Source organism: Loxodonta africana, chromosome 23 (assembly GCF_030014295.1).
Source record: "Loxodonta africana isolate mLoxAfr1 chromosome 23, mLoxAfr1.hap2, whole genome shotgun sequence".
NCBI classification, from domain to species: Eukaryota; Metazoa; Chordata; class Mammalia; order Proboscidea; family Elephantidae; genus Loxodonta; species Loxodonta africana.
In genome coordinates, this window is record NC_087364.1 from 22,580,518 (window position 1) to 22,593,444 (window position 12,927).

General features: G+C 40.1%; 1 protein-coding gene across 1 annotated transcript in view; it reads right to left on the bottom strand.

Moving 5' to 3' along the window:
* ATP8A2 (ATPase phospholipid transporting 8A2) overlaps positions 1-12,927 on the bottom strand; it is a 697,351-nt gene that overhangs the window by 280,958 nt on the left and 403,466 nt on the right. The gene's annotated exons all lie outside the window — the stretch shown is intronic.

A 12,927-nucleotide genomic window follows, 5' to 3' on the forward strand; every position in this document is an offset into this window, starting at 1 on the left:
AAAATTTTATGGGGCAGTTCTACTCTATCCTGCAGGGTCACTATGAGTTGGAATCGACTTGACAGCAAAGGGTTTGGTTTTGAAAGGGTCAGTGCTCCCTAAGCAATGACTCCCCCTCCCCATGACTAGTAAACACTAATAAACCTTGGTCTCTATATATTTGCCTATTCTAGATATTTCACATATGGGGGATCACACAATAATTGTCTTTTTGTGACTGACTTATTTTACTCAGCATAATGGTTTCAAGATTCATCTACGTCACAGTACTTCATTTATCTTTACGGCCGAGTAGAGATCCATTGTATGTATATACAATGTTTTGTTTGTTTATTCATCTGTTGATGGACGTTTAGGTTGTTTCCACCTTTTGGCAATTGTGAACAGAGCTGCAATGAACAATGGTGTATGCCGCATGACAATTTTAATTCTTTATCTTATAGATTTATTTTTTGCCTAGATCATGTGAACAAACTTAAGCTGCAAACAATACAAAGGGATATAAAAGTGACAAGTAATTCTCTTTCCCACTTCTTCCAACAGCTGATCTGACTCATCTCTTTGCATCCTTTCGGAGACATTCTACTCGTAATCTAGTGTGTCTGTGGGTATGTCTGCATGCATAAACTTCACCTACCCAACTTTACCCCCTCCCATGTTTGGAATCATATAAAATTTGATCAGCATCCTTGCTTTTCTTTCTTAACCATATACTTTGGATATCATTTCATTCCAGCACATCCAGGCCTCTCTCATGGTTTCTAATTATAATACACCATTATATTTCTGTACCATGATATATTTAACCAGTCTCCACTGTTGGACACTGTGGTGGATAGTGTGAGACATAGCCTAGGTCGTCCATTAATGAGGTACTTTTCGCTCCAACTATTAAGAGAGTTGTTGATTGTCAGCTGGACACCCTTTCAGGAATTTTCTCAGCTGCAGAGAGTTGTTTCCCCCAAGAAAGATCATGCCTCTTGGGGAAGGCCAATACACCCAATGTCTCTTCAATGTCTGGTTCTCTTGGTCAAACTCAGCACAACTCAGAGACCTACTAGACTCCCCATCAGCTGAGCTGAGTTTTTGACTATGTCTTCCTCAGAACACACCTGCTTCCACCTCTTCCTGTCCAAAGGTGTTGATCTGAAGGGCATTCCTTGAAACACATTCTACATGCTAAACTCCACCTCAGAGTCTCCATCCATGGAAACCCAGGCTGAAACAACCATTTAGGACCACTCTAATCATTTACTACGATAAAAAAACCTGTTTGCAAATGATGTCTTTGACAATGGACCATCTCCCCAACATATAAACAACTCCTAGAAATTAAAAAGAAAAGAAGGGCAAAGGGGCAGTATTTGTCAAAATTGTTAATGCTTTTACCCTTTGACATAGAAGTCCCACTTCCTGCAATTTATCTAACATTGTGGCATCATTTGTAACACTAAAAAGTTGAAGTTGGAAAAAACTCAAGTGTCCATCAACAGGGGACTAGTTAAATAAACTACCTAACTGGGCCTATGCAACTGGAAAAGGAATGAGAGGCCCTTTATGTGTGGACGTGGAAAGATTCCTGGGATATACTGTTATGTTACAAAAGGTGCAGTACAGGTAAGCAGTATGTAACCTTTTGTGTAGGAAAGGAGAGCTTAATAATACTTACACAAAACCCTGTATTTGCAAAAACAAACACAGAAAGCAAGTACTAGAGACACTTCCAGAGGGCAGGGGACAATGGTGTGGACAGAGTCACAGACAAAAGCGGAGTTTATTATGTTTAAGTTTTTATGGTATATACACAAATATATACCATACCTGGTAGCCCAGTGATTAAGTGCTCTGCTGCTCAATGGAAGGTTGGTGGTTTGAACTCACCAGCAATTCCATGAGAGAAAGAGATGACAGTCTGCTTCCCTAAAGGTTACAGCCTTGGATACCCCATGGCGCAGTTCCACCCTGTCTTATAGGGTCACAATAAGTTGGAATTGACAGCAACGGGTTTGGTTTCGGTTATGGTTATCCAGTTGCCATCAAGTTGACTCTGACTCATGGAAACCCCATGCGTGTCAGAGCAGAACTGTGCTCTGCAGGGTTTTCAATGGCTGACTTTTCAGAAGTAGATGTCCAGGTCTCTCTTCCAAGGTGACTCTGGATGGACTTGAACCTCTAATCTTTCCATTAGCAGCTAAGCAGGTTAACTGTACCACCTAAGGACCTTTATTCATATGTGTGTATATATATATATATATACACACACACACACACACACACATACTTTGTGTGTAGATAGACAGATATACATACACACACATTTGTACAATAAAAAGATGAAAGGCAGACACCCATGGTATTAGAAAGCAGTGTGCACCAGTACTTTGCATAATCTAAATAAATAAAATTAACTTAATCTCTTTGTCTGCTGTCACCATATCATGGAAAAATGTCTGTCTAGGTTTTCATAAAATATTTGGAAAGGTTTGATTTAAAATAAAGGCTATGTAGTACTCTCAAAATTGACTCTGGATACCTCTAGGGAATAACTCAGAAAAGGAAACATTCCCCAGAGTAATCAGAACTGAAGTGAATCATGGCGATTTTGTGTGATGGCCTCTTGGAGGAGTTCCACACTTGTCTGTGGGCAACGCGGAAAGGTTCAACTATTAATTCAAAACTGAAAATCACAGGGCAGGGGCTTGAAACTGTAGGCATTGGGGTGCAGACCCAGTTGTTCTCACAAAGGCAACTCTGTGGAACACCCTCCAGGAGGAACTGCAGCTGAGACCTGTTTGGTTAAACAGGTTATGGATTCTTCAAATACTGCCGAAAAGGCCAGCTAGCAGTTAGGATATTAGAGACCAATCAGGTATATAATATTTGCCCATAATTTTCCTGTTTTGAAACAAATTACTGAAATATACAGAAGATGCTGTCCTTGCTATTAAGGAATTTACAAATCTAGTTTTAGAAGGATTAGGCTAAGAAATACCTTTTTAAACATTTCACCAAAGAGGACCCCACACATCTGTTAGTTTGTCATACTGTGGTGGCTTGCACATTGCTCTGATGCTGGAAGCTATGCCACCGGTATTTCAAATATTAACAGGGTCACCCATGGTGAACAGATTTCAGAGGGGCTTCCAGATTAACACAGACTAGGAAGAAGGACCTGGCAGTCTACTTCTGAAAAAATTGGCCAGTGAAAACCTTACGAATAGCAGCAGACCAATGTCTGGTACAGTGCCAGAAGATGAGTCCCTCAGGTTGGAAAGCACACAAAATATGACTGTGGAAGAGCTGCTTCCTCAAAGCAGAGCTGACCTTAATGATGTAGACGGAATCAAGCTTTTGGGATCTACACTTGCTCAGGTGGCATTACTCAAAATGAGAAGAAACAGCTGCCAACATCCATTAAAAATCAGACACAGAATGTACGAAGTATGAATCCAGGAAAATTGGAAGTCATCAAAAATGAAATGGAATGCATAAAGATCAATAACCTAGGCATTAGTGAGCTGAAATGGACTAGTATTAGACATTATGAATCACACAATTACATGGTCTATTATGCCAGGAATGACAAATGCAAGAGGAATGGTGTTGCACTCAACATCAAAAAAATTTCAAGATCTATCCTGAAGTACAATGCTGTCAGTGATAGGATAATATTCATACACCTGCAAGGAAACCAGATAATACGACTATTATTCAAGTTTATGCACCAACCGCTGATGCCAAAGATGAAGAAACTGAAGATTTTTACCAGCTTCTGCAGTCTGAAATTGAACAAACATGCAATCAAGAAGCATTGATAATTACTGGTAATTGAAATGCAAGAGCTAGAAACAACAAATAAGGATTGGCAGTTGGAAAATAGGCCTTGGTGACAGAAATGTAGTTAGAGAAAAACCAAAGGGACAAACACGCTCCACATTTCTCAAGATGAAAGACCTAAAGAAAAAATTCAAGCCTCAAGTTCCAATATTGAATGATTCTATGGGGAAAATATTGAATGATGCAGGAAGCGTCAAAAAAAAAAAAAAAAGATGGAAGGAATACAGAGTCACCGTACCAGAAAGAACTGGTTGACGTTCATCCATTTCAGGAGGTACCATATGATCAAGGACCAACGGTCGTGAAGGAAGAGATCTAAGCTGCACGGAAAGGAATGGGAAAAAGCAAAGCTCCAGGAATTGACAGAATAACAATTGAGATGTTTCGACAAACAGATGCAGCGCTGGAGGTGCTCACTCATTTATATCAAGAAATTTGGAAGGCAGCTTCCTGGCCAGCCAACTGGAAGAGACCCATATTTGTGCCCATTCCAAAGAAAGGTGATCCAACAGATGCAGAAATTATCGAACAATATCAATATCATGCACAAGCCAAATTTTGCTCAAGATTATTCAAAAGTGGTTGTAGCAGTACATCAACAGGGAACTGCCAGGAGTTCAAGCCAGATTCAGAAGAGGATGTGGTATGAGGGATATCATTGCTGATGTCAGATGGATCCTGGCTGAAAACAGAGCATACCAGAAAGATGTTTACCTGTGTTTTATTGACTATGCAAAGGCATTTGACTGTGTGGATCATGACAAATTATGGATAAGATTAAGAAGAATGAGCATTCCAGAGGACTTAAATGTGCTCATGAGGAACCTGTACATAGACCAGGATGCAGTCATTAGAACAGAACAAGGGGATACTGTGTGGCTTAAAGTCAGGAAAGATATGCACCAGGGTTGTATTATTTCACCATACTTATTCAATCTGTATGCTGAGCAAATAATCCAAGAAGTTGGACTATATGAAGAAGAACTTAGCATCAGGATTGGAGGAAGACTCAGTAACAACCTTCAATATGCAGATGACACAACCTTGCTTGCAGAAATTGAAAAGGACTTGAAGCATTTAGTGAGCAAGATCAAAGACTACAGCCTTCAATATGGATTGTACCTCAACATAAAGAATACAAAAATCCTCACTACTGGACCAATAAGCAACATTACGATAAATGGAGAAAAGGTTGAAGCTGTCAAAGATTTCATTTTACTTGGATCCGCAATCAATGTCCATGGGATCAGCAGTCAGGAAATCAAACAATATGCTGCACTGGGCAAATCTTATGTAAAAGTCCTCTTTAAAGTGTCGAAAAGCAAAGATGTCACTTTGAGGGCAAAAGCCAAAAGGTGGAGACAGCCTAAATTTCAATGACTTGAAGAATGGGTAAACAAAATGTGATACATACATACAATGGAATATTACTTAGTGATAAAGAGAAATGCAGTCCTGACACACACTACGACATGGGTGAATCTTGGAAACGTTATGCTGAATGAAATAAGACAGTCACAAAGGGATGGATCCCACTTAGATGAAATAGGAAAACGTACCAATGGCAGTGGATGGTGGGTTATAGAGACCAAAGTGTATCAGTGGTTACCAGGGGTGGGAAGGGAAAAGGGGAGTCTTTACTTAGGAGAGTTGCCCCATAGCATTCCTAAGGCTGTAATCTTTGTGGATACAGACTGCCGCATCTTTTTCCCCCCCGCAGAGCAGCTGGTGGGTTTGAACCACTGACATTTCGGTTAACAATGAGGGCTCCTCAAGTGTTTCATAGAGGTGGTGTGTTTTACAATGTTGAATATTTAAAGAAGCAAAGAGCTGAGTCCATGGAGAAAGGTCAGCGTGAATTTCACAGAAGCTTGGACACTGGAGCGGGGTATTAAAGAACTTTGGAGCTAACAGAGAAGCACATGGAAAGACTTGATAAAGTAAGTTCAAAAACAACTAATTGTGTTTAGAAAGTTTTTCTGTTTCCATGGTTATAATAGTTACACGTGGTTGACAAAAACTGCTACTAAGAGGGTTAAAAAGCAACATTATGGTTATTTTTATTGTTTGAGCCAAGTTTCTAAACCTGAATTGGATCAGAAGTATCTGGATCATAACCAGTGCCTGATATTAGTATATTAGTTATATGAGGTTTTTGATTAGCAATTTTCATAGCTCAAGGTTTAAGTCCAGTTTATTCTCTTTATTTTTGGTTCTTAATATTAAATTTTTGTCATGGACACAAATAGAATCTTAGATACTGCTCCAAAAGGTATTAGTTTAAGCAATTTGGGTTCTGGTATTGCAATTAATGTATCTGGTAGATCAACAAAATAAAAAAAAAATTTTTTTGCTTCATTTCTGCAACTGTACAGTAGATAGGTTAGCTTTTGGGTAGGTGTCTCTTGCAAGTGCAAAAAAAAAAAAAAGTCAGCATGAACCAAACATCCCTAGGTTTTATAGATTTAAAATATATTTAGCAACAAGAAGAACAACAAGACTTTAGGAAAACTTATCTTCCATTTTCATACTAAAGTATATACTAGTGGTTGGGATATATTTCATTGCTGCTTGCTTTTATGGTACACTGTTTCATAGCACATGCATTTTAAAAGCACCCCAAATAGAGGTGTAATATTTGAAACAACAGGCTGAAACATACCAACAATTGTGAGGATGGCACAGGACCAGGCAACCTTTCCTTCTGTTGTACGTAATGTCTCCATGAGACGAAGCCAACTTGTTGGCAACTAACAACAAAAAAAGGAGGTGCATCTGACAGAACTCCTGAATACTTTCAGGTCTAGGTGGAAAACAAATGACCTCAACAGAGCACTTGTCTCACCTGAAAGCGGTGATGTTATCTCTACTGGAAGCATAATGACTACAATGTTGTACACAAGGAAAGTGGAAGCTGTGTTTTCAGCCAATTAGTAGCTATCTAGTGGCAGGGCTCTTCTTCAGCCTTGAAAGCAGACAGACATTTTAATCCAGGGCATCCTGGAGAACTAGTTTCAGTCAACAAGAGACAGTTTGGGAGTGGAATCCATTCTCCCGTGGATTCCTTCTGGCAAATTCCAAGCAGAGTGGACTGTTTAGGGGCTGGGGCTTTAAGGGACAAGTTTATCAGTTTTAATGTTTCATGGACAGCTCTTGATGCAACTCAAAGTGACTTTGCTTCATGGGCTGTTGGGCATGTCATGAAGCCTCTGATACCACCCTGGGTCAGGGAAGAAGGCTAGGCCATTGATGATGGTGGGAGAATTATTTCTCAGCTACGAGCAGGAGACCACACCACTGGAATGCAATTATTGTTGGTGCCTCAATTATTAGCAATGTGCAACTGAAGTAAGGCATAAACAAACTTCAAATTAATCTAATAGATTTAGTCATTGTCATTTTGCTCTATGGTGATTAATATAATTGCTGTGTATGATAAGAACTATCTTTAAGATAGGGCTGTCCAAGGGTGTAATCAAAAGAACAAAAACCAAACCCTGTGCCATCAAGTCGATTCCAACTCATAGTTTCCCCTACTACAGAGTAGAATTGCCATGTGGGGTTTCCAAGGCTGTAAATCTTTACAGAAGTAGACTGCCACATCTTTCTCCCGCAGAATGGCTTCTGGGTTTGACCACTGACCTTCTGGTTAGCAGACAAAGGCTTACTCGCTGCATGACTAGGGCTCTTCAAGGATGTAATAAGGTGGGACTTCTACCCCCTCCCCCTTTTCCAGCAGAGGGGGGATGGCTGTCATGCTATTGTAGGGAAGATTCCCGCACTGAAAAAAAGCATGACTAGAATATCCTCAAGCCCTGAACGACAGTTATAAGGCTCTTCAGATACTGTTGTCGTCTCCTGTCGAGTTGGCTTCCAACTCAAGGTGACCCCATGTGCAACAGGATCAGACCGTTGCAGTGCATAGGGTTTTTTCGTTGACTGATTTTCAGAAGGAGATTGCCAGACCTTTCTTCCTAGTCCATCTTACTTTGAAAGCTCTACTGGAATCTGTTCAACACCATAGCAACACACAAGACTCCACTGACAGACAAATGGTGGCTACGCATGAGGTGCACTGGCTGGGAATCAAACCGGGTCTCCCACATGGAAGGTGAAAATTCTACCACTGAACCACCAATGCCTCTTTATCAAATATATATATATAATATATCTAGTGATAAGGTACCTTAAAATCATGCTAAGGGCTAGTCTGAGGGTTTACTATGTGGTTGGTACTGTGCTAAATATATGATTTCACATAAATGTAAATTTATGATCTACATACTTTTAATATCCTCATTGTACAGAAAAGGAAACTGAGGCTGAGAGAGCTCAGGAGATATGCCCATGTGTGCATGTCTGAGCCGGAAGCTAACTCACCCAGGCGGTCTGCCTCCAGAGCCTTCCTTAATCATAGTGCTCTGCTACGGCAGTCATTGGTGTGGCAGGGAGTGGAAGAGTGGTCCCCGGAAGAGACGCATCTTCGGGCTCCTGTCATTTCCCATCCTCCAAGAAGGGTTGGGTAGGGGTCATCACTAGTCGCACTCACCCTCCACCACCATCATCATGTTTTATTTTGTCAGTGTTATCCCCCCTCAAATTTTAGACAAGCCCTTCTTTAAGCTAAGACATTTCCAGGAGTCTACTGTGCTCCCGGTCCCTGGTTCATGGACCCCATGGGTTGGGCTTCCAGAATTCCCAAATCTTCAAGAAACCCATGCCCGAGAGGCAGAGAAGCCTTGCCTGCTGTATTATGGAACAAGAGGTCCCTTGGGGCAAGGCTCCTGCTCAATTTTTCCCTCATGTAATCAAAGTGATGGAAATGGGGATGGGAAGGGGAGGACACCAGTGATCCCTTATCTGCTGTTTTTCAAGCTGGTCTATGTCTTGTCTCTATAATGCCTCTATAAATATCCATTTGCAGAACTTTATGTAAACATGTGGTCTGTGTGGTTCAAAAAAAGTCTGAGTGTGACTATAAGAGCAATTTAAATATCCCAAATTATGTCTTTCTTTGCTGGTTGAAATGAAATGCATGTTCACTTAATAAGCAACCAGTGACCACCACAGGCTGGGGGTGGAAGTAGTGGTTGACTACAAAGTGGCATTTGATTTAACAAGCAAATCTTGAGGGGGAGTTAAATGAAGGGTCATTCATGCCTTGTTGTAGATTACTCTCCTTAAGGGAAAATTCTGGACTTCCCAGTGAGCACATACATTGTGAAAAATATGTAATAATATAAAAGATTTGGACCGACACTTCACCAAAGGATATATACAGGAGGTAAATGAGCTCATAAAAAGATGCTCAATATTATTAGTCATTAGGGAAATGAAACATACATACTTACCATATGATCCAACAATTCCACTTCTAGATTATTTACCAAGTGGAATGTAAATGTATGTTTACATAAAATTCTATAGATGAATATTATAGAGGTATTACTCATAATTGCCAAAAGCTGGAAACAGCCAAAATGTCCTTCAATAGGTGAATGGATGAACAAAACAAAACAAAATGGTGGTATACCTACACAATGGAATACTAAAAACAAACAAAACAAACCTGCTGCCGTCAGGCTAATTCCAACTCATAGAGACCCTATAGAACAGAGTAGAACTGTCCCATAGGGTTTCCAAGGAGCGCCTGGTGGATTCGAACTGCTGACCTTTTTTTTGGTTAGCTGCTGAGCTTTTAACCACTGTGGCACCAGGGCTCCAATGGGCTACTACTCAGAAATAAAAAAGAATGAAGTGCTAATACATGCAACAACATGGAAGAATCTCAAGTGTGTCGTGTTGAATCAAAAGACCACACGCTGTATAATTCCGTTCGAATGGCGTTCCGAGAAAGGCAAAACTATACAGATAGAAATCAGACCAGTGGCTTCCAGAGGCTGGCTGTGAAGATAAGGGTTGGCTACTAAGTGGCACAGGGGGATTTTTTGGAATGACGAGCCTGTTCTCACAAGACTGTGAAGTGGTTATACAACTGGGTGCCCTTGTCAAGACTCACAGGACTGTACGCTAAAAAAAGTTCATTTTACTGCATGTAAATTATACCTTAAAACAAAAAAGAGGCATACCATACTAACAAATGCCTTTGGAGGAACAAATGAAACCTCTAAATTGAGGCTAACAAGGGGGCTAAAATCTTTTAGTTACAGCTTTTAGTCAATAGCTAATGTTATGAAGAAACGACTTTCAAATTGGCAAGGGGCAGACAAAGAAGATGATCAAGACAACATACTGCTTAGTTAAAGTAGCAATAAAAAATTTCATTCTATAATCCCTGGCTAAAAGAGGTAATATTTTAATCAATATTCTTTTATTGGCATGCTCTGGCAGTCCAAGCTGTATTTAGCACAAAGAATCTATTATGCCTCAGTTTGAAAAACAGGGCTGAAAGCTTATACATGCTCCTATTCTTGAGCCTTCTTTAAACAGTCTACTCAGTTGGTCAAGACAATGGAATTGAAAAATGAAGGGCATGCTAAACCCCCTGGAGAGCTGTTGGGAAACTAATATAGTAGTTTACATGAGTTAAACCGTACAAAAATTGACTAGAAGGGAGAAGAGTTTCTTAATGTGATACTTAGAAATGGAAACCAGCTTAGCTAAAGGTCAAAGGGAGCAAACTCATATGTCCAAGACACAGAAAGAAAGATGAATGGTATATCATAAATAATTATATTTCATTTGTATATATAAAGGTGTTTTAAAACTACAGGCCAAAACCTATATCCATTTCCTGTATCAGGCCAACCAGTTCAGAGAAATCGGGCACTCCAGGAAATAGACTGATTCTTTCTAAGCAAGTGTAGGACTGTCAGACTAAGGAGGAGATCTCGCCATCACTGGAGCAGATACTTTACGAGCTGTCCTTGTCTCCTTCCCATCATCTCCTCCCTCATCTACTACGAAAGGTGTTCTTGCACTTGTCACATTTTTCTACAGCCTATTTGAAGTCTCATTCTTGATCTTGGGGTTTCTAACATATTAATCCAATGTCACTGAACTCCACTGGGTCAGAATGATGGTATTAAGGTACCTAAAAAACTAAACCAGTTGCTGTTGAGTCAATTCCAACTCATGGCAACGCCATGGGTGTCAGAGTTGAACTGTGCTCTGTAGGGTTTTCAGTGGCTGATTTTTCAGAAGTAGATCACCAGGCCTTTCTTCTGACGTGTCTCTGAGTGGATTTGAACTGCCAACCTTTCAATAGGTAGCCGAGTGCTTATAAAAACTGATAGAAATGATCTAGCAAATTCGTCCTTATACACTGTCACAAAATTAATTAAAAAAATTAAAGGAAGTGTGATTTCAAAGTTTTAGGAAACTTTGTCTTCACTGGCAGAAGAAAGAACAGAAAGACATACAGGAAAGCTTTATAACAAAATAACAGGGAAAAGCAAACAAACAAAAAACAGAAGAAAAAACCTAATCGGTAAACTCAACTTCAGAAGACTGAAAACATGTATTTGAGAATTTTAGCCAAAACAAAATTTAAAGGAAGGTAGGAATGTGTTTGAAGAACGAGATCAAAACTGTCCTTCATTCTCTCAAAAGATGAGGTTAAATAACTTGTAATATAATAATGTTCTAATACTTGGAGGGTAGAGTTCTCTATTTGAAAACTGTGCCAGGAAAGATTTAAGTTAGATAAGAAAGGTATTTCCTAAAAGGAAAAGCAAATAATATAATAATAAAAACACATATAACCAAAAAAGCCGCTGCCAAGTCAATTCCGACTCATAGTGACCTTATAGGACACAGTAGAACTGCCGCATAGGGTTTCCAAGGAGCACCTGGTGGATTTGAACTGCCAACCTTTTGGTTAGCAGCTGTAGCTCTTAACCAATATGCTACCAGGGTTTCATACACACACACACACACACACACACATATGTAATCTCATAAGGAGCCCAGAGGGTGCAACGGCTAAGATCGTGGCTGCTAACTGAAAGGTAAGTGATTTGAACACACCAGCCGCTCTGTGGGAGAAAGGCATGGCAGTCTGCTCCTGTAAAGGTTACGGCCTTGGAAAACCTATGGGGCAGTTCTACTCTGTCACATGAGGTTGCTATGAGTTGGAATCAACTCGATGGCACACAACAACCATCAATCTTATATATTCTAAAAAAAAATGCTCCAAAAGTTCAGTAAACTCTTCCATATCTGCCTCTACTGAAATGTAGTCAATGGATCATCAGTTTATTGAGCACCGTGTACTCAGTCCTGTAGGGGACACGGGACAAAAAGTAAAGAAATGGTCCCTGAGCTTAGGAAAGTCATCATAATCCGATAAATAAAAATAACATTAACCTGAGAGGCAATCAGTACTCAACTATCGGGTGCTGCCTATGAACAAAATGGGATATTCAGAAAGGGAAACAAGTTGGGATATGCGAGTAAGCGCAAGTGGTGAAATGAGCTGGACTCCCTTGATGGTCTTTTTATTCATTTCTGCTGCAATAACAGGAGCAGGGAAGAAGAGTGGACATTCTGCATACAGAGTCACTCCAACACAGCACCCATCTCTCAAAGGTTCTGGAGCCCTGATCCACCAAGTCTGTAAAGTACCGCTTCTAAGAGTTCTCATCAAAAGCTGTCTTCCTCTACGCCAGCCCAGAACACACTGCACTGTAACTGCTGGAGTTCTCATCTGTGTTCCCTACGAGATTCCGAGAGCAGAGTCTGCTGTCTTGTTCATAGTGTCATCAAGACCCAACAGTGCTTGACTTGACTTGGAGAAGGGGGATAAATGATACGAACCAACCAGTCAACGTTCTTTACCATGAATTTTGTTTCTGAACTTGCACTTTTTTTTTTAATTCCAGGGAGGTGTAAGCACTTTATGGAGTTTCAGAGACTCAGTTTTTAAACCATCAATGCCTAAATATATGTATTTTTAATGCTGGATCTTTATGATGATCCTTTTAAATAAGGCAGTTATAAAACATGACTAAAAAGCGTATAGAGTCACATATAAAAGGCCGTAAGGGTTTACTCTTATAAAGTTCAAAGTGATTGTGTATCATAGAGGAGAATCCCTACAGACTGCTGACACTTCTCTGGCTTTATAAC